Source organism: Tamandua tetradactyla (assembly GCF_023851605.1).
Source record: "Tamandua tetradactyla isolate mTamTet1 chromosome 22 unlocalized genomic scaffold, mTamTet1.pri SUPER_22_unloc_3, whole genome shotgun sequence".
NCBI lineage: Eukaryota > Metazoa > Chordata > Mammalia > Pilosa > Myrmecophagidae > Tamandua > Tamandua tetradactyla.
Genome location: NW_027518253.1, coordinates 142691 through 161363, shown reverse-complemented (window position 1 = coordinate 161363; position 18673 = coordinate 142691). Strand labels below are relative to the sequence as shown.

General features: G+C 38.0%; 1 long non-coding RNA gene across 1 annotated transcript; it reads left to right on the top strand.

The window, feature by feature from the left end:
* The first annotated feature begins 259 nt into the window (after nt 1-259).
* On the top strand, nt 260-18068 carry LOC143672960 (uncharacterized). The gene is made up of 3 exons (XR_013170119.1): nt 260-327; nt 15476-15766; nt 17924-18068. It is a non-coding gene; the product is annotated as an uncharacterized LOC143672960 (long non-coding RNA).
* Nucleotides 18069-18673: the final 605 nt, after the last annotated feature.

The window sequence follows — 18673 nt, the reverse complement described above, 5'->3', positions numbered from 1 at the left end:
GGATGTGAACTTATGTTTGTAATGTGTGAGAAGGGAGGTGCTTAATGGACTGTCCCTTTCCATATTTATTTGCAGAAATGTGAGTGATCATAAGGAGGAAAAAGGGTGAGTCTGTAGCTCCCAGGTAATCATGGACTGCTTATGCAATGGTGTCATCTAGAATCTTGGGTCCAGAGAATACAGAATCAGATGATTATATCTATTTCATCTATTCTCTGACCATGAAACATCCATATTAAGAATCTTTCTGTTTTCTTTGCAGATTGTCTTTTGGTGTATACTTCCTCTTAATTTCTCAAGTGTAGTAGCCCAGATATCAGTCTGATGGTAGGTGAACTAAAATATCTAAGAGATTTTCTGAACTCTTGATCACTTCCCCTTTCCTGTGTTGATAAAGCTAGGATGAGATACATTTCAACTTTATTTCATTATACACAAAAGGAACTGGAAGCAAGTAATTAGGGAAAAAAATCATACACTGTCACAATATTGAATGGGAGAGGCCTTTAATGCACAAGATCACTGGTAGTCCACAAGGCCTCAGGAGACTAATTCACTCTGCCATCACATATGAAATTAAGCAAAATTTATGCAGAATTTTGTAAGACACTCATGGTTTTCTATGTGTGCTATGCATCCATGAATACATAGTTGAGTTTTTTTTATAATTAACATGATAATGTGGTCAGTGTACTGACTAACAGCCATTGCTCTCTCTTGCCCCCAGAGCACACACCATCGGCCCCAGTTTTAGGATTTTCTTTTACTCTTTGAGTAGATCATCTCTTGGCATTCTGTGACCCCTTTAGGCTTCCCTTCAGGGCAAAGTGGAAAGCTGTGCTTTGTAGTGCCTCTTGGCTTTATTGTCTCTTAATCATACACCAACACACTTTTTAGGGAGCAGCAAGGAGAGTAGGGAATGAATGAAACTGAACAGGACACATGCAGAGATCACTATTTGACTGAGTCCCATTGCCATGATCTTCCTGACTCCTACTCATATCCCAGCAGCAGCACACCACCTTCATGTTTGATGAGCAGAAATTCTGCTCCTCTTTGACAGTAGCCATTGAGTATTCCTGTTGTAGAGAACAAATTGGCAATTAGTCTCCCAGGTATCTGACATATACACTGTGCTCACCACCTTTGTCTATGATGAATGATATCTTTGGCAGCAGGCTCTTTATTCCCATATTGGCTTGAACCAGGAATTCTAAACAGGAATTTAAATACCCTAGGAATATGTTTAAAACACTTTAGGAATGTATTTAAAACACAGACATCAGGTGAATCAGGGAGCTTTGCACTTTCCATGTTTCTCCAACAAATTCTCTGTCACCCTGTCTTGTCTGGTAAATGCAGGTTATGGTCATCAGTGAATTCCAGAGGGGTGTATGTGAATTTCATGGCAAAATCTTTGCCACCATGATACCGTGTCAACAGTAGCATCTTTCTGACTCTCTTCTTTAAGATGGGACATCTCATCTCTTTTAATTTTTTTAAATAAATTTTCCTGAACAACGTCTTTTGTTCTTCAAGGAGATTGTTAGTCTTATCTGTGATTGGGCTTGTTTCCATGTATACTAGTCACTAAACCCAGTCTTCATTTACTGAGTTGGCCAGCAATGGCTAAGCAGCTGTTTGAATTTCAGAATATAAGCACCACTATCATTGTCTGTGTTGGCTGCTTGCCTTGAAGACAAAGCTGGAGCTCTGTCTTCTAACTCCTTCATGAATGGGCAATGATCTGGTCCTCTATGGATCAAGTATCCATGTAAATTCCAGTATAACTGCTGAGATAGTGGTTGAATATGGCAGCAACTCCCCTAAAAATCACATGGCCAAGTGGCCAATTGTCTGTGGAAAATAAAACAAATTAACAGTTTTTCAGTCTCAGAGCTAAAGATATTGTGATGATTTAACTTCTAGGCACTGTATGCCTGATGATGGCAGAAATTATGTCCAGCATTCTCATGACAAATATGTCAAGGCCTATCATAGTATTTCTCTCAGAATACCCTGTAATTTCCCAGAATCTATTTAAATCTCTTTGCTTCAGTATGTCCCTGGGTTTGTACATGTTAAGTGGGGACTGAGTAATATATCTGTTCCCATCTCAAATTGTTTGCAGAAATTCAAAAGGAATATCAGGTTGTGGAAAGAAAAAAGCCAGCGACCCTGACATAAGTCCCAACGCACACAGGTTGTAAGAGAAAGGTGACATCCACATCCAGAGAGCTCACATGCAGGGAAAAACAAAAACTACTGCTTATACCTATTTTTTCCATTCAGCCAAAGTATCCCATTACATATACTGTCACATATCCTTGCAATTTTCATATTGTTCTCCACTTCCTTGTAATTGTTTCAATTTCACTATACAGCTACAGTGTGACCCAAAGTGGAAATATCTAGTCCAATTTTTGATTTAAAAAATATTGCTTCTTTTTTTCTTTGTGGTTAACATCAGGGTGGTATGCATATCTCATTTCTGCATTGTTGATCTTGGTTCTTAACAGGCATTTCATAGAAATAAAAATGCTCCTGAACCAAAATAATTCATATCACATGGCAATAAAAAAAGAAAGATTCCTAGGGGTAAAAAGTTCTCTGCTGGTGACATCACTACAGGAGCCTGTATTCATAAACAGGTCATCAGATATTTATAAGAATTCTTATTTGTGGTCTTCTGGGAGAAATAACTCACAGAAACATCTACTGAAGTCCTCATTATTTATTACTGCCATATCTCCATTCTTAAATTTCCCTTTTATCCCACTTTATGAAATACTATTTCCTTATTCAAGAGCAAGCATGAGCACTGACTCAGTTGTGACAAAAGTTATGGTTAGGGAGTTGTTTCTCTGACCTACTCAGTCAGCACTGCTGTGACCTCTCTGCCCACAAAGACTTAAACAACTACCAGACACAGTGCTTTTCACAGTAACTGGCAGAGGCATGCAGACTGGCAGAGCACATGTGCAACAAGTTCAGTATGGGTAAGTTGGCTCCAGCACTGCTTGCACTGTGTCTCTCCAAATTCTCAGATTCACAATAGGTCCTCACCATCACACTGCCACTAGAGATTTTGGTGCCTACTGTCCTGGGTTCCAGTTCACATTTGGAGCATCAGCAGGGTCAGGACTAACTGGTTGTGGGCATAAATGAAATAGACACTGTAATGGAGGACATAGGGTTAAAAATGTCTCTTTAACACTGATGGAACATAGACTTTAGGGCAAAAGGCAGAATCCATACACCTCAAAAGACAGAAATAAGGATGTGACAGGTAGCAGCCTATTAGAGTGAATAGAGCCCTGTAGGAAATATCAAAGTTTCCTAGCTACTAGGCTGAGCACTGTCTTCACTAGTTGTAAGTGATTTTCCCATCCTGGATTTATGTTTCATCATCTGTAAAATGGCTCAGAGAACAGATCATGTCATCTGCAAATAATGAAAGTTTTACTTCTTCCTTTGCAATTTGGATGTATTTTATTTCTTTGTCCTGCCTGATTGCTCTAACTAGAACTTCTAGCACAATGTTGAATAATAGTGGTGACAGTGGGCATCCTTGTCACATTCCTGATCTTGGGAATGTTTCCAATCTCTCTCCATTGAGTATGTTGCTGGCTATCAGTTATTCATATATGCCCTTTATCATATTGAGGAAGTTACCTTTGATTCCTATCTTTTGAAGTGTTTTTATCAGAAAAGGATGTTGAATTTTGTCAAATGGTTTTTCAGCATCAATCAAGATGATCATGTGATATTTCCTTTTTGATTTGTTAATGTTCTGTATTACATTAATTACTTTTCTTGTGTTGAACTGTTCTTGCATTCCTTGTATAAACCTCAGTTGGTCATGGTGTACACATCTTTTAAATGTGCTGTTTGATTTGTTTTGCTAATATTTTATTGAGAATTTTTGCATCTATGTTCATAAGGGTGATTGGCCTGTAGTTTTCCTTTCTTATAGCATCTTTACCTGGTATTGGTGTTAAAATTATGTGGGCTTAAGAAAATGAGGTAGTGTTCCTTTTTCCTCAATTTTTTGGAAAAGTTTCAGCAGGATAATGTTAGTACTTTCTGGAGTGTTTGATAAAATTCCCCTTTGGAGCAATCTGGCCCTGGCCTTTTCCTTGTAGAAAGATTTTTGATGACAGATCAAATCTCTTTAATTGTGATTAGTTTGTTGGGATTTTTTATTTCTTCCTGAATCAGAGTAGCATGTTTGTGTGTTTCCAGGAACTTGTTCATTTCATCTAAATTGTATAGTATCCTCTCATTGTCCATTTAACCTAAGTTGTTCATAGCATCCTCTTATGATTTATTTCTTCAGCATGTATGGTAATGCATAATACCATCTCCTTTATGATTTTGTTTATGTGCATCCTCTCTCTTTTTTCTTTGTCAGTCATGCTAGTGGCCCATCAATTTTATTGATTTTCTCAAAGAACCAACTTTTGGTTTTATTTATTCTTTCTATTGTTCTGTTGTTCTCGTATTCATTTAACTCTGCTTTAATAATTGTTATTTCTCTTCTTCTATTTGCATTGGGGTTCATTTGCTGCTCTTTCTCAAGTTCCTCCAGGTGAGCAGTTAAATCCTCATTTTTTCCTCTTTCTTGTTTTTTAATATAGGCATTTAGGGCAATTAATTTCCCATCAGCAGAGCCTTTGCCATATCCCATAAGTACTGATATGTTTTATTCTCATTTTCATTCATCTCCAGAATGCTACTGATTTCTCCAGCAATTTCCTCTTTGACCCACTGTTATATTTGTGAATGTTCTCATTCTTTGGTGGTAATTGAGATCCAGCTTTATTCCATTGTGGCCAGAGAAAGTGCTTTGAGTAAATTCAGTGTTTTTAAATTTATGAAGGTCTGTTTTGTGCCTCAGCATATGATCTATCCTGGAGAATGTTCCATGAGTGCTAGAGAAGAATATATATCCTGGTGTTTTGGGGTGCAATGGTCTATATATGCTTTGTTAAGTCTAACTCATTTTTCAAGTTGTTTAAATTCTCCATTTCCTTGATGATCTTCTGTCCAGTTGTTCTATCTATAGAGGAAAGTGTGTTTTGAAGTCTCCTGCTATTATTATTGAAACATCTATCACTCCCTTCAGTTTTGCCAATGTATTTTGGAGCTCCTTGATTGGGAGCATAAACATTCATGATTGTTATTTCTCCTTGGTGAATTGCCCTTTAATTAATTTAGTGTCCTTCCTTGTCTCTTACGATGATTTTACATTTTAAGTGTTTTATTTTTGTATGATATTAGGATAGATATTCTTGCTTTCTTCTGGTTACAATATATGTGGAGCCATTTTCCCACCCTTTCACTTTCAGTCTATTAATATCCTTGTGTCTAAGATGAGTCTCTTTTAAGCAGCATATAGCTGGGTTATATTTCTTTTATCCATTCTGCCAATCTGTATCTTTTAATTGGTAAGTTTAGCACATTAACATTCAAAGTTATTACTGAAAAGGCATTTCTTGAATCCACCATCTTATTTTTTGGATTTTATTTGTCATATCTATATATACTTTTCCCTCTTTCTGTTTTTATCCTTTAAGTTACTCTTAATGGTACTTTTAAATTCGTTGCCCTCCTCCAGACCTCTCTTTTCTGCTTTTTATTTTTCAACTGACAGATCTCCCTTTAGTATTTTTTGTAGGGCCAGTTTCTTTTTTTTTTTTTTTTTTTTTTTTTTTTTTTTTTTTTTTTTTTTTTTTAAAGGAAAGACAGAAGGAAGGAAGGATAGAAGGAAGGAAGGAAGGAAGAAAGGGAAACATCTTTAAACATTTTCTTGTTTTATTGTATTCTGTTTCTCCGTTTTTGTTACATGGGCTGGGGCCGGGAATCGAACCGAGGTCCTCCGGCATAGCAGGCAAGCACTTTGCCCGCTGAGCCACCGCGGCCCGCCCAGGGCCAGTTTCTTGTTGACAGATTATTTCAGGATTTGCTTGTCTGTGAAAACTCTTATCTCTCCCTCAGTTTTAAAGGATAATTTGGCTGAATACAGAATTATTAGCTGGAAGTCTTTCTCTTTCAGGATCTTAAATGTATCATATCACTGACTTCTCACTGCCAATGCAGCATTTGAACAGTCTATACTGTCTTATATGACTTCCCTTCTATGTAGTAAATTATTTTTCTCTTGTTGTTTTCAGGATTTTCTGCTTCTCTTCAACATATGATGGACAGATTAGTATGTGTTTTTGGGAAGACCTATTTGGATTTATTCTATGTGAAGGTTATTAAGCTTCTTTGACTTGTATATTTATTTCCTTTATAAGGTTTGGGAAGTCCCCCCACCATTATATCCTCAACTAATCTTCCTAGGCCTTTAATATTCTCTTTCCCTCTTGGGACACTAATGATTCTTATGGTTGTGTACTTTGTTTTGTCCATCATTTACCTGAAAGCCAATTCAAATTTTTCTATTGTTTTTGCCATTTGCTGTTTTGAGTGTTTGAAATCAGTTGTCCTATCCTATGGCTCACTTATTTTTTCTTCTGTGCCTTAAGTAAGATGTGCCTTATATAAAAGCTTCAAATGGCATTAGGTGAGTGGGCTTACAGAATGCCTATCCATTGTTATGGTATTCCACATAGCATTGCCTCTGATCAAGTAACCCACTTCGCAGCAAGTGAAGTGCAGAAATGGACACATAATCACAGAATTGTTTGGTCTTACCATGTTCACCATCATCCAGAGGCAGCTGGATTGATGGAACAGTGGAGTCATGCTTTGAAAACTCAATTATAGTGCCAACTAGGTGGCAAAACCTTACAGGGCTGAAGTGATATTCTCCAGGAGGTTGTGTATCTTGTATCCAATTTATGGTGCTCTTTCTACCATAGCCAGGCTTCATGTATCCAGGAAGCAAGGGGTGGAAATGGGAGTGGCACCACTCACTATTACCCCTCAGGTCCACTAGGAAAATTTTTGTTTCCTATCTCTGTGACTTTGAGCTCTGTTGGTCTACAGATTTTAGTTCCAGAAGGGGGAGTGCTTCCACTGGAAGAAACGATAATAATTCCATTGAACTGGAATCCAAGACTGCCAGCTGGTCACTTTGGGCTACTCATGCCCCTGGGTCAACAAGTCAAGAATGGGATTACTTTACTGGCTAGGGAACATGGCTATCAAGGGGAAAAAGGACTGCAACTACACATTGGAGGTAAGCAAGAGTTTTCCTGGAATATAGGAGATACCCTAGGGCATCTTTTGGAACTACCATGCACTGTGATTAAAATCAATGGTAAACTGCAACAACCCAATCCAGGCAGGAACACCAGTGGTTCTGAAACTTCAGGAATGAAGATTTGGGCCACCCCACCAGGCAAAGAACCACGGCCAGCTGAAGTACTTGCTGAGGGTAGAGCGAATATGGAATGGGTAGTGGAAGAAGATAGTGATAAATGTGAATTATGACCACATGACCAGTTACAGAAATCAGGACAGTAATGCTGTTTCTTTCATGTTATAGTATTTAAGATCTAAGATATCAAGTTTACATGAGACACTTTTATAAATTTTATATCTACAGATATCTCCTGCTGATTTTTTTTCTCTAGAGAACCCTAGCTAATACAGTTTATTTCTCTTTCTATTGTTAAGTTGTAGGGTTTCTTTACATGTACTAACTATCAGAGTCTTAACAGATAGGTGATTTCCAAGTATTTTCTACCATTGAGTTGACTGCCTTTTCCCTTTTTAGACAAAGTCATTTGAAGCACATAAGTGTTCAGTCCTCAGGAGTGCCCATTTATCTACTTTTACTTCCATTGTTTGTGCTTTGAATTTAAGGTCTAAGAAGCTAATTTCTATCACTAGGTCTTGAAGGTATTTCCTTTTATACATTTGTTTGTTACTGGTACTTATACTTAGGTCTTTGATCCACTTTGAATTAATTTTTGTAGAGGTGGGAGGTATGGATATGTGTATCTATTTCTGCAGCCCCATCTATTGAACAGACTTTGTGTTCAATTTGGCATTGTTTTAGTATTAAGTTGTAATTACTAAAATAAAACACTAAAAATTGTTCTCCTCCTTACAATGTCCATAACCTAACTCTGTTGCAGAGATCAACTTCTTTTCTGTGAACAGTTCTGTGCTGTGTCCCCTCAGATAGATTCCCAGATATTTAGGTATATATTTATTTCCCAGAGGAGATCTTCAAATGTTCAGGGAATCTCTTCAACCTCTACCATGGTGATTTTCTCTTAAAAATATTTTTATTGAGATATCTTCACTCACATACAAGCCATACATAGTATATAATGAATGGCTCACAATATCATCACATAGTTGTTTATTCATCATGATGATCATTCTTAGAACATTTGCATCACTCCAGAAAAAGAAATACAAAGAAAAAAGCTTATCTATTTACTACCCCTTAACCTTTCATTGACCACTAATATTTCACTGTAACCAATTTTTTACTTTTATATCCCCCATTATTTATTAATTTTTAACCTTATTTTTTATTCTTCTCTCCATACCCTGGATAAAAGGAGCATCAGACAGAATGTTTTCACAATCATGCAGTCACATTGTAAAAGCTATATAGTTATACAATCATCTTCAAGAATCAAAGTTACTGGAAAATAGTTCAACAGTTTCAGATACTTCCTTCCAGCCACTATAATACACCACAAACCAAAAAGTCATATCTATATAATGCATAAGAATAACCTCCATGATAACCTCTGAATTCTGTAATCTCTCAGCCACTGAAACTTTGTTTTGTCTCATTTATCACTTTCTCCTTTTGGTCAAGAAGGCTTTCTCAGTTCCATGATGTCAAGTCCTGGCTCCTTCCAGGACTCCTGCCCCATGGTTGTCAGGGAAATTTACACCTCTGGGATTTATGCTCCATGTAGCGAGATGACAGTGAATATAACTGCTAAGTTGGCTTAGAGAGAGATCACACTTGAACAACAAAACAGCTTCTCTGAGTGTGACTCAGGCATAATTATAAGTAGGCCTACCTTCTCCTTTGCAGAAATAAGTTTTATATGGGTGAATCCCAAGATTGAGGGCTCAGCATATTGAATTGGTTGTCCCCACTGCTTGCGGGAATATCAGAAATTCTCCAGGTCGGGAAGTGTAATATTTCCTCCTTTCTCCCTGGTCACCAAGGAGACATTCCATGTACTTTTTTATTCTCTGCCAAAATTACTGTAAGATATATCAGGGCATGACACTAACCTGTACAAACCAATGAGATCTCATGCTCTAGTCAAGATTCCATTAAATATAGATTCAAATGATCAGACCATACAAGTTAAATTAGGTAATGCACTATTCCTTGGTGATTTTCTTAGAAAGTGGATAAAGTAGTGGACTGCTTGAAACCTGTTCTTAGTTTCTGAAGCATTTGTCGCTCCTCTGCATTGATTAGTCTCTAGTTATGCTCTTGTCCTAAGAAGGCTAGAGAACATTTTTCCTTCTCAGTTAAAAGGAATTCAGCATCCTTCTTTTCACTTATGGATCATTTTGCATAGGCGTCACCCAGTACAGATCTTTGAGGAATCATGCTCTCTGCTTTTAGAGTCTGGAAGCTTCTTCTCAGGCATCTGAAAGTCCAGTCTACAAAGGAATTAGAGATAGCATTTTTCTACCAAGACTGATTGGTATTGTCACCATTAAGTCTTCTTTAACCTTGGATATCTGTCCGCGACTTCTCACTCAGCTCAGGGCCTGGCTGCCGTCCCGTGCCTTGCCTCGCTGGTGCAACGAAGAGCTCCCGGGTCGACGGGCCCAGGCGCCGCGCTCCTCCCGCCCGGCGGCCTCCAGTCCGCTCCAGGCAGCGGGTCTCCGGCCCGACCCCGCCTGCAGACGTCCGGCAGGACCCACCATGGGCCCCAGGGCGGCGAGCCGCGCGGAGGACACAGGTAGAGGCGCTGCGCTCCGAAAGGAAACGCTGACCCAGAAAGAAAAGGAACTGGCCTCGGGACCGCACGACGCCTCAGCTGTTCGGCAGACCGACACACCAGGAGGCCCAACCGGCGAGAGCCGGGCCGGAGAGAGAGAGAGAGAGAGATAGACGCAGACAGACTAACCTTGGTGAAGACACGAGTCCGGAACACGCAGCGGTTGTGAGTACAGATCTTTACTGGGGTTAAGCAAGCTTCCTCTAATACTGGCTCCACGCGGGGGAAGACACCCCACGGGGGAACAACCTCTATGCGGCCGTCAGGTACGGCTCCTTGTGGGTTATTCCCCTCCCCGTCCGGGTAACGCCTTTATATACAAAATCCAGACCCAATGGGCTAACGCCACGTATACAAGGGTGATTGGTAGACAGGGCAGGCGGGCGCGTACGTCATACGCGGAGGCAGGATGCGGGCGCCATCTTGGCTCACTCGATGGGCGGGGGGAACTCTAGGGCAGGCTGCGGCGTGTCCACTAGGCCCGACCCGGGAGGCGGCTCTCCACAGATATCTTATGCAAAAGATGATTTATTTGAACCATATCTAAGCAAACTTAGTAAATATGAAATATATTCTTAGAATGACACTTTAAAATGCATCTTCTCTGCCATTTAACACAATGATGGTGCACAAAATAAGGGAGCGACATTGGGATGAGGGGAAATGCTAAGTAGGAAGAGTGATATCTTCATCTTATTTGCTTTCAGCTTTTATTAAGGGTCTTAAAACCACCATAAGTTCTAGCCATAATGAAGCTAACACAATCATATTCATTAATTTATGAATCATTTATAAATTCATTTATAAAGCACTGCATTTGGCACTGTGGTCCCAGAATTTGGAAGTCTATGGTTCAGCAAAAGGAGACTTGTACACACATGATTCACCTAGAAAATAGTTTGTAAATATTAGTAGAGGCATAAAGTATACAATAGGGAATCAAGACAGCTTCACAAAGAGGTGGCATTTGTAGGAGGAACATGTATATAATTCCCTTCCTCATAATTTGAAGATGTTTAGATAACTCAAACACCAAAAATAGTCAACTTGCCCACAACTTTAGAACAGGAGAGTAAAGTATGTGTAAAATCCCCTCTTTTCCCTCCTGGCAGCAGCACAATCCTGAAAGCTAGATGTTGCCTTTGCAAGCTGAATTACTTCCTTTTTGTTTAAGAGAACAGTTGAGTAGAGAGAGAGCCAAATTTCATCTGCCTCTTTCTTCACTAAGGATAAGTTGAATGTGGTTCTTTTGTGCTAGCTGGTTATTTTATGCTCTGTTTTCCACGTTAGCATGTTACTTTATCCTGATCTTCACTAGGGCATGCAGTAGCCACATTATTCTTTTGGTCAGGAGTGTTTACAAATGCTTATTATGTGATTCCCGAGTCACAGAATTTAAGCATTACTAATGAGAAAAGAGGTAAAATGATTTAAGATCTGAATGTTCAATGAAGCCTCTGTGTAAATTGGCTATATTTTGTACCTTAGTTGGAATATTTCTTTATGTAGAAAGACCAAGTTAAGGCTGGCCAACTTGACATTAGCTTCTGAAGTTTATTCATCCTTTGAAAGACAAAAGAAGCCAGTCAAAATGAAATAAGCTCAGACTGTAAGCACTAAAGTTGACATCCTCTTGTTTTAGCCCACAAAATAAATTTCACATATAGATGGCAATTTGTCATTGCCTTCATGTCCCCTTAGAGTTATATATCAGTTTCTCCATCCTTTGAATTGCTCTTTTCCAACTGTTAGAAAGACCTCCATGTGGGTTGTTTCTGGAACAGGAATGACAGGGGCAGCAAGTGAATTGCTGTTGCCTGTTTGAGTGCTGCTACTTGGAAATGATTGGGAAGGTTTTGAGTTCTCTAAGATGTTATAAAAATGTTCTCTTTGAAGTTTGGTTCTGTTTTCTGCTGAATATGGCATGTTTTCATGACATGCCACATGATGTGAACCCTCTTTTCTTTTATTTCATTTATGCTAGCTTGATGGTAAATTAAATTTTTAAGTACAAATTATCTCTGCCTGAGAACAGCCCTAATTTAAAATGCAGATTTCTTAAAATCTTAGCATGAACACAATGCTATGAGAAATCTCACTGGGGCAGATATTTCTAACATCTCAGTAAATAAACACCAATTCACTCCTGCTAAGAGAAAGGTTAAGCAACTGAAAAATGAGCAGGACATCATAGTAATATTACCTTCCTACAATGAAAAATGGAAGAGAAATGCATTGCAAGAAGAAATCCATTTGGATGTGTGCTATAAGTATAACTTCCTCCAAAAACAGTCAGATTTTTCATGAGAGTCATATTCTCAAATGTGTCAAAAGCTGTGTTAACCCCAATCATATCATTGCATGATACAGAGAGATTTACTGTAGGAAGATGCATTGGAAAGATTTAAAGTATGATGTCTATACACTAATATCATGGGAAATCCACCCACACTCCCTGCTTTGGGTTAGAATTTGGGGAAGAATACCTAGACTGAGGACATGTTTAGTAAATAGTGTTCAATTAGTGTTGAATCCAAACTATTTCTGTGTCAGCAAGAACTCTCAAAATTCTACAAGCCAGGCTTCATTCTGTCTGTGCAGCCTATCCCTCTCCTAACCACCTAAAGCAGTTATGGGTGAGGTCTATGCACAGAAAAATATGGGGAGATGTGATTTAGATTTCTTTTTTAACTGGGCCTCAGGTTAGAAATGGTAGCATAAAAATGCCATACAATAGGCTAGGTTTATTAATATTATTTTTCCAATAATGTCTTTGCAGTGGTAACTAGTAATCAGATCATTATTATGTAAATTGCCTTGGGACAGGAATAACTGAATAAAATCTAGGTGTTGAATTTCAGTAAGTAAAATAAAAAATTTTTGAGAGATATGGAAACTTTTTTCCTGAGTTACGCTTGGGACAAATTTAAATAGCTGCAGTATATTTTCCAGCTCAATATACTCTTAAAATTGTTTGTATTTTAAGATATAATGAAAACAAAGATTTTTTTCAACCTCTGATACAAGGTATTTTATGATAAATTCTGAGTTGAGCGAATGTGATTTTATTCTACTTGGGAGTGTTTTCTCTTAAACCTACATAAGCTCACTGATAATAGAAGCTAACTTGGAGTTTATATTATCATTGTGCATTCTCAAAATTCCTCTTAAAATGGCCCAACTAGATAAGCTAAATTAATACATGGAACAATGTACCTGGTATAATAAAATAAGAATGTGCTAATGCTTCAAAACATTCTGCTTAAGAAATCAGTTAAGTTTAGCAAGAAATATAAATAGATTTCTTTATAATCTCAATTACCTGGATTTCAAAGAATCTGGCTTTTGTTAACTTGGCCATTTGTCATCTGTTTGTGGAAGAATTTGAATTTGTAGTGGCTTTGTTTAATGTCAGTCAGTATATTGTTGATAAATGTTGTGACTAGAAAAGACAAAAACCTCATTTTCAAAGAATTTATTTTCTAGCTAGAATATGCTCATACCAGAGATTAGTATAAGACTATCATAATGAGGGAATAAAAATGTTGGATGTATTTGAGAAATAGATAGATAATGAATGACCAAAGAAGTTCTCATAAAAGAGATGATAATTTTGAGATCTAAATGACAGAGTAACATTTAAATAATTAAAGCTCTGAACTAGTTTTTATAGAAGCTATAACTTGATTTTGTGAACTAATTTTTTCCTGGTATTATTTAGCTGTTGAGAATAATGTCAAGAAAAATCTGATTTTTTTCTAAATAAAAATCCTTTAAATATAAAAAAGCTGATTACATTCCAAAGTTGAGGCTTTTCTGACCTTTGAAGGTAGTGCTGAATTGGGCTGAGAGATTTTAGGCTTAGTGTAAAACAATCATTTCTGTGTTCTGACTATAAAGTATTTAAATGTGTGGCTATGTTCCAAACCCAAGCAGAAATTTCTTCCTTCTTTTATTTTGTATATCTCTGACTCTTCTCTCCTTCATGAATACTATTATTGTAAGGAAGTATGCAGATTCTAAAGCTTTGTGAATTTTCTTTGTTTATCATACATTTCAAAAAAAGAGCTTTTGCGTTAAGCTGGGTATTCATACAAAGCTAAAGTTTAATTTTCTCACTGTTAAAATAACATGGATTGTTAGTGTGTTCTTAATGTAAAGCTATTTTTAAAAAAAATGTCATAATCATCCAAGTACTCGGTCTAAAAACAAATATCTTGCATCAAAATAGTATCCTTGGCCTTTGCCTCTATTTTAGAAGACAAGTCTCACTGTTCAGGCAAAAATTATTACAAATAATGTGTTCTTTCACCTTATGTAAGTTAGGTGCTTAAATAGTTTAACCTACTGTTTCAGAGGTGTTTGGGAAGCATTAAAGTGGTTAAAAGAGATTTTCTATCCTTTTAGTAGTTTATATTTGTAGAGGTAAAACAACATTAGATTTCATGAAAATCATTGGAACTTGACAATATGCTAAGAATAATATTGTCTGTATTTTAAAGCTTTAACTTTTGTGAGAGATAAAAATAAAACTGCTTATTTTGTTCAAAATTTACACTAATTTAATCTGTCTACCCAGTTAAACAACCTAATTCAGCTGGTATAAGGAACAAAATCTTAATATTCTGTACAAGTTAATGTTATGCAATGATGTATTTCAGAGTATTTTGGGCAGAAAATGAAAAGTGTTTACAAAGTCCCTTGAGGGACTGGGGAAAATAGACTGATTAAACTTCCCCACCTGGGGAATTCCTGATATTTTCTAAAAAGATGCTCCCCATTTAATAAACCAAAGCCCCAATATTTAGGCTTGCCTTTATGAAACTTATTTCTATAATAGTAAACTGAACCTACTTATGATTAGTGCCTGAGTTATCTTCAGAAAATCTCTGTTGTTGCTCAAATGTTGTCTCTCTCTAAGCCAAATTCTGAGCTACCACCCTGCAACATGGGACATAGTTCCCAGGATTGTCAGTTTGGCATTTAAAGCATATAACACAACTGGCCCCAGCATCATGGGATGTAGCTGGCCCTGGCATCATGGGATGTAAGTTCTAAGGATGAACCCAGCTCTGCATTGTGGATTAGTTGACCAAAACGGGTTAAATAGAGTTTGAATGGCTAAAAGATTTCAAATCATGTTGAGAGGTCATTCTAGAGGTTATTTTTATGTAAGTTTCAGTCAGACATTACAAACTGCCACACTTTGGCAGTTACCAACAAACAGTATCCTTAGAAACCCTGAAACATATCCTAACGCTATAAAATGTTACTAATTAAGTTTGTTTTTGAGTGACTTATCGTGGCAGTTTGAAAAGATATATGTACCCTAGAAAAACCATGTTTTAATCCTAATCCTATTTTGTAAAGGTAGTCATTTCTTCTAATCCCTATTCAGCACTGTAAGTTTGAAATTTTAATTAGATTATCTCCTTGGAGATGTTACTCAATGAAGAATGGTTGATAAACTGGATTAGGTGGAGACATGTCTCCACCCATTCCAGTGGGTTTTGATTACTTTACAGGAATCTTATAAAAGAGGAAAGATTTTGGAGAAAGGAGAAGAGAATCTGAGAGAGCAGAATGACATAGCCATGAGAAGCAGAGAGTCCACCAGCCAGTGACCTTTGAAGATGAAGAAGGAAAATGCCTCCTGAAGAGCTTCATGAAAGAGGAAGCCAGGAGAGGGAGCTAGCAGATGACACCATCTTCACCACGTGCCTTTCCAGATGAGAGAGAGGAAACCCTGATCATGTTTGCTATATGTCTTCTCACTTGAGAGAGAAACCCTCTTTCTCTAGCCTTCTTGAACCAAGGTATCTTTCCCTGGATGCTTTAAATTGGACATTTCTATAGACTTGTTTTAATTGGGATGTTTTCTTAGCCTTAGAACTGTAAACTATCAACTTATTAAATTCCTGTTTTTACAAACCATTTCATTTCTTATATATTGCATTCTGGAAGCTAGAACACTTATCTTCTGCTTCTAGGATTGTAAAAATGTTGTGACTAACCTTCGTTTATGCCCAGTTATCTAGTTTTCAACTTTGGAATCTTATAATCCCTAAAGATAGCCCCTAATATTTTTAAATGAAGGACCCTCAGTTCACTGAGAACTAAACAATCCTAAGTCCAAAGTTTTTTTGATGGCAAAGACTGGAACTAACAAGCAGTGCCTGCCAGACATGGACAGTAGCTTAGACTTCAAGTAACAAGTCACATATATCTCATTCTACCATTTTATTTCATGCATTCTGTGGCTAATGTAATCAATCTGTGCATGTTCAATAATCAGATCACCTCTACTTTCATCATCTGGAGTCACTGTGCTCATTACCATAAATGTTGCCCATCTTTTCTCCAATAAAACTATCTGAATAACTGCAGTTCAGGGACACAGATTTTGCATCACTAGGCCATCTTCTCTCCTATTACATGCCTAGTATTAAATACTTTCTCCCTCTGAAACCCCAGTGTCTCAGGAATTGATTATTAAGTACATTGGGCAAAAGAATCCAGCCTTTGTCTGATAACACATGCTAACTCACCCTGAGTATCCAGTGTTTCCTGTGCACAGTGGTGTGGGGGATGCACTTGGCAATTTATAGAGACCCTTGGAGTCTGCTTTTGGTCTGGAAGAGGTCAAGTGTTCCCACTAGAGCCTGGTAACCCTGCAACAGAGGGCCCTATGTGGGTCAGGCCCCCCTATACCCTCTCTGTATGCCCACCGTGAGCATCCCTATATCTTCCTGGACCAGTATCCAGTGGGTGGGAAGTGTATACTCAGGGCCCTGAAGGATCTGTAATGAGGGCTGGGATCTGGAATGGCCACCTTCCACTGGTGGTTACAGGTGATGGACTTTGAACAAGTCCCACTCTCTGGACAGTAAGTTACTATGGAACCCAAGGCTGGCTCTGGAGACAGTAGTTGCAGATGGGGCTGAGCTAGGAAATCATTCAATCAGGCCATAGCCCTGTGTGGTGGGAAGCTGTGTTATCTGAGTCCTGCATCCCCACCACTGGTTTCTGGAACCTGGATGGTGAGGAAGGCAGCACCTCTGTAAACTCATACTCCAAGAAGGTGTCAACTGGAGCAAAGGCCCTTGCCATGGGACAAATGTCCCTTCACCAAAGTGGTCCATGATCAAGGAGGTGGAGGGCCACAGGAAGGAATGCCTTCCCAAGAAGCACGCCTTCAAGATGGTTTTACAGATTTTGACCTATTCCCTGAACCCTTTCAGGCCAGAACTCATCATTACATATTCACTGGGGCACAGCTACCCAATGAAGAGAAAGGGAGTGAGGTCTAAGGATGGGGGTGAAGGGTGGGGAAGTAGTGGTGTTCTGGGTTAGCCATGATCAGGGTCAAATAATTGTTGGGTTATTACCAAACTGTTAAAATACAGGCTTGAGACATCTTCTAGTGAATATGTGAATGGTGAGCCTTTTAGTGAATCTCAGCCTCTCCTTGTGTGGAACTTACAGTTTCTGGAAGCAAATTAAAGCCAGCAGGGTAGATGTTCCTGAAGTGAGAGATAGAAACTCCACATTGACTTCTAAAGGGTGGGCAAAGGCTACTTGGAAAGACAGAACTCTACTTCATGATTTAGCTTATGCAATAGAATTAATAGGAAGTTAAACATTTCAGCATTGGTTCAAGAAAAATCTGGAAAAACTCCACAGTCTGGCAGAAAATATGTAAATAAACAATGGCTGTGCCATGTGGACTGGGATGAATACTCATGGGCCTGAAGATGTCCTTGATACATTGTACAATAAAAAGGGTGTCCATCAAGGCAGCTTCCAAGATGTGAGTCTGCCTGGAGTGCCATGTGTAAAATCATGCATGCCACATTACTAAACCCTGGTTCCTCCTGGTGTGTTAAAACAATAAGACATATTAATTTTCTGATTTTATCCATATTTTATATTTTTTATAAATTGTGATAAGGTCATGGTTTTCTATTTTTAAGGAATGGAAACAAAACAGAAAGGTGTTAACAGGGTTGAGTCGGTTCAACTGAAGCTGGCCCTGTTGAAACAGGATGGCAAATGGATGGAAATTAAAGGATTTCAGTCTGCATTTCAGCATCTCTTTGGCTGCAGCAAATCTCCCACTTACAGTGAAACCTTCTTTGAAATTTGGCCATAGGCCCTTTCACTACAAGTTCAGTGAATACATTCTTGATCACCCACAAAACATTATTAGTTTTTAATATACAATATAATCTGTCAAAAATGTCAAAGTACAATGTACTATTAAATTTTAAAATAATTGAACAAATTCTATTATTCTAATTTTCATTCTTTTAAAATCAGTTACTTTTTTTGGTTGCTATACATTCAGGTAGTCCCAGGTTAGATGTTTTATTTTAGAAGAATGTCTCACTTGAGCCTTTGAGCTAGGCTCACTGTTTACTCTCTACTATCAGAAAAGAGGGTCAGTGAATTTAAAAAAGATATCTGCCAATTAGTGGCAGCTCAGATTTCAATCCAGTGACTGTCAGACTGAAACCTATGCTCTTAACCTCAGCACTTTACTGTTTAAATTGTGAGTACTTTAAACCAGGACATATTTTTTTATAATATTCATATATAATGGAGTTTGGAATACCAGCAAAAGTTAGTGTCAATGTGCACTTATTCCATGGCCATAGTATAAGTATGGACATAGGCTGTCTTTCTCCTTCTCCATGCTAAGGTGTATGATGATTATGACAAAG